We start from the raw sequence: 3675 nt of genomic DNA on the forward strand, positions 1-3675 counted from the left end.
CAGTTCTAGCCTTAGCTCGAAATAACACCCCTACGGCCAAAGGCCATTGCCAAAGAGAAGAATTCGACCTCGCTCGAATTTTAACGAATCAACATTCGGCCTCGTCCGAATCAATATTCGGCCTCGTCTGAATCAATGTTCGGCCTCGCCCTAATCAACCTTCGACCTTGCCCGAATCAACATTCGGCCTCCACGCCCAAATGTGATTCGGCCTCCTCGCCCGAATCAACCTTCAGCCTCGCCCGAATCAACATTCGGCCTCCACGCCCAAATGTGATTCGGCCTCCTCGCCCGAATCAACCTTCGGCCTCGCCCGAATCAACATTCGGCCTCCTCGCCCAAATGTGATTTGGCCTCCTCGCCCGAAGATCGGCACCCTCAGCCGCGATCCATACTAGTCGAGCTCCCCATCCGAATTTTTCGAACTTCAATTAATGAAGTCTGCTCACCGAGCTCGACCGAGAGACGACCTCGATAAGCGGAGGGACTAACTGTATGGGTTAAAATCAGATAAGAGAAATTCAGCATGCGGAGACAATAGGCCGAGGTCGGGCAGTCATCAATAAGGCCGAGGTCGGGCAGTCATCAATAGCCCGAGGTCGGGCAGTCATCAATAGGCCGAGGTTGGGCAGTGATGAAACAGCTAGTTTGCTTTGAATTCGTCAAAGGGAATATTCTACTGAATATTCCCTCTAATTGTACTTTTTAAGGGTTCTCTAGGGATACCCTTTATAAATAGGAAGAGAGGACTTCCCAAAAGGGGGGCTCTCTCTCTCTCTCCCTCTCCCTCTCTCTAGAAAATATGTAAACACACCTCTCTAGAAAATATTTAATGTTACTTAATGCATCTCTCTTTATGCTATTAAATTTGGCCATAATCACTGCCAGCATTTATACTCAGCTATATTTTTCTATTCATATTATTCATCTCGGATCTAGAATTAATTATCCTTAACTAGGATTTACCCTCCATCTTCTTATTTAATTAGTTTAACAAAAAAGGTCTCTTACTTTTTGCTCAAACAAAGTATTTACCTCGAAAATACGAGTAACAATTAAATTTGATTTGTGATTTTAAAGATATGTGATTTAGTTCAATACTAATTAATAATCAAGAAGTATAAAGTATAGATGAAAGAAATAAATGAATCAAACCAATGTTACCAAGCAGTATCGACCTCGAGCTTAGTGGCCTCGAGATGAACCAAGAACAATAAAGTAAGAGCAGTAAAGAGAAAGGACAACTCTGATGAACAATGAGCCAAAAAAGTAAGATAGTATATTCTTTGCCAATGATTAGATTGTGTTTACAAATGATTGGGGGTCCCCTTTATATAATATGGGAACCTAAATAAGGTACATTTCCATTTATAGTAAATAATCTTATTGGGACAGCTGTCTAACCGCCTAGTACGAAATCGTACAATTCTATTCCGGGATTTGCGCCATGATTTTGGGGACGTGGCAGGAATCTCGCTCATTCTGTTAGAAATCCATAACGGCATTATTTCGGTGACGAGCATACTCGGCTTCGACATTCATCTTACTTCAATCTTCGGGCATTGCACTCTGTCTTCGAGCTCGAGTCTGGCCCATCGAGCTCGAACTCGACCTTACCTGAACTCGGGCCTAAGGCGATCCCTCGAGCCTGGGAAATCGGGCATACCTGATTTCTACCGTATACAGATAGTCCCCGCGTTTCTTAGAGTAAGACGATACGAAACGATTTGATCATCGATATTCCAAATCCTCGATCATGATGTCAATCTCGTGATGTCAGCGGCTGAAGTGATTGAAAAGTTGTTTCGGCATAGTTCCCAAGGTCATTAATTGGAGGCGACTGATGGTCGACTATTCGGCTTCCCCAACACGCTTGAGTGGCCTCTATAAATAGGCCAACTTCATGATTTTTGCAAACTTTACTTCTCAAATCACTCTTAAAACCCCTTTAACTCCTTCAACTTCTTTGAGTTCACTCTTCTATCAATTTGCTCTTAATACAGTATCTACTCCTCCTATTCTTTTGAACTTAAAAACCGCAATGGTTAAGACATCTAAAACGGTTCCTCAGCAAGAAAAAGTTTCTTCATCATCGCGGTCGGCCAGAGGTAGAGCGGTGGTGCCACCTCTTATCGAGGAGTGTATTCCCCCGCTGTGTGAACTAACTTTCGATTTCAAAATTAATAAACCTGCATCCACACCAGGCCGATGCGAGCCCACGTCTCGATACATCTGCTTGATAACCGAAGATGAGCTCGAGCAGGTAAAAGAGGACTGCAACTGGAAGGACAAAGACGTAGTGATCACTTCCCCTGAAGAGGACATCACTACTCATAAGGTAGGGTACTTAAGCGTGTATACCTACCCATTCACTTTGGGTCCGTAGATCCAGCTCTGGGTCCCATAGACCCAGTGATTCTTGATTTTTGCCAACTGTACCAAGTGACGCTTGGCCAGATCTACCCTTCATTTTGGCGCATCGTCAACCTAGTTGGGTATTTCTTGAGCTTGGTCGAGGGGATGCCTTTCACCCTCGACCACCTGATCAGGCTATACAGCCCTCACCTTTATCGAGGTGGCCTGATAAAGCTGCAACGTCGATCCATAAAATCTCTCTTCTCCAGCATCGATGAGGACAAGGACCGAGGATGGATGAGCCGGTTTGTCCGAATCAGGACCTCTGACCTGATTCCTGCTGAGAGGATGCCATTCCCCGAGGAATGGAACATGAAACGTAAGTAAAGGTTTACCGGTAGTGACTTTATGTTCTGCTTTCCTTACTCTCTCTCGACCCCATCCTTTTCTTGATCTAATCCCTTCCCCATGGTGCAACTGTTCCTTGGTTTCCTAGTTCGGTCCCAGACCTTGAAGGTTGGGTTCGGCAACTGGCCTCTACTTCTTCATATGCGGAACGCAGCTGGCGTGACCTGGCCAAGGGTTGATGGGAGACTAAAAACCATGGTAAGTTCTCTTGTTTGCCTACTTATGTTTCTTAGTGAAATACTCACTCATCTTTATGCAGGCCTCGGAGACATTGTTGCTATGCAGCCGCCCCGCCTGGTGAAGAAGAAATTTCGAAGCCCTCCAAGGAAAAGAAAAGAAAGAGGGGGTCGCCCGTAAATTCCCCGAAGCCAAAGAAAATCAAGGCTCGGAAGCCTAAGACCGATATCGTGGTCCGGTCTCCAGAAACTGCCCAACGCCTTCGAGATGAGGATGAAGAGGAGGAAGATGACGACTGCCTGATGGTGGCTGATGCAGTTCATTCTCGAGCTGAAGAAATCTCGGAAGGGAGTTCGAGCAAAGTCCCCGAGCCATCGGGCAACAAAAAAGCACCTCGTCTTGGAGGTCATTTGGAGGGTGAGAGCGAGGGGCCTGGTTCCGAGGTCCTCCAAAGAGAAAGGAATGTCCCTAGTGGATCACTTGGGATAATCGACGTAGATGAATCGCCTCCTGGTCCTGAGTTCTCGGAGGGGCAATTTCGAGATGCCCAGAACCTTAGAACTACCGATGTGGGAACGAGCTACAAAGGGAATGATATCTTTCGAGATTGTCTTGCAGGGGTCGAAGACGGTCCCGACCCAGACGCTTCATTTATTTTTGAAGAGGCCCAGCGGCTCTTCAAACAAGTAAGTTTCTGACCTTAAAATCATACCTGTGCTTTATCTCGTTGTTCTG

The sequence above is a fragment of the Nicotiana attenuata genome, unplaced genomic scaffold (assembly GCF_001879085.1).
Source record: "Nicotiana attenuata strain UT unplaced genomic scaffold, NIATTr2, whole genome shotgun sequence".
NCBI classification, from domain to species: domain Eukaryota; kingdom Viridiplantae; phylum Streptophyta; class Magnoliopsida; order Solanales; family Solanaceae; genus Nicotiana; species Nicotiana attenuata.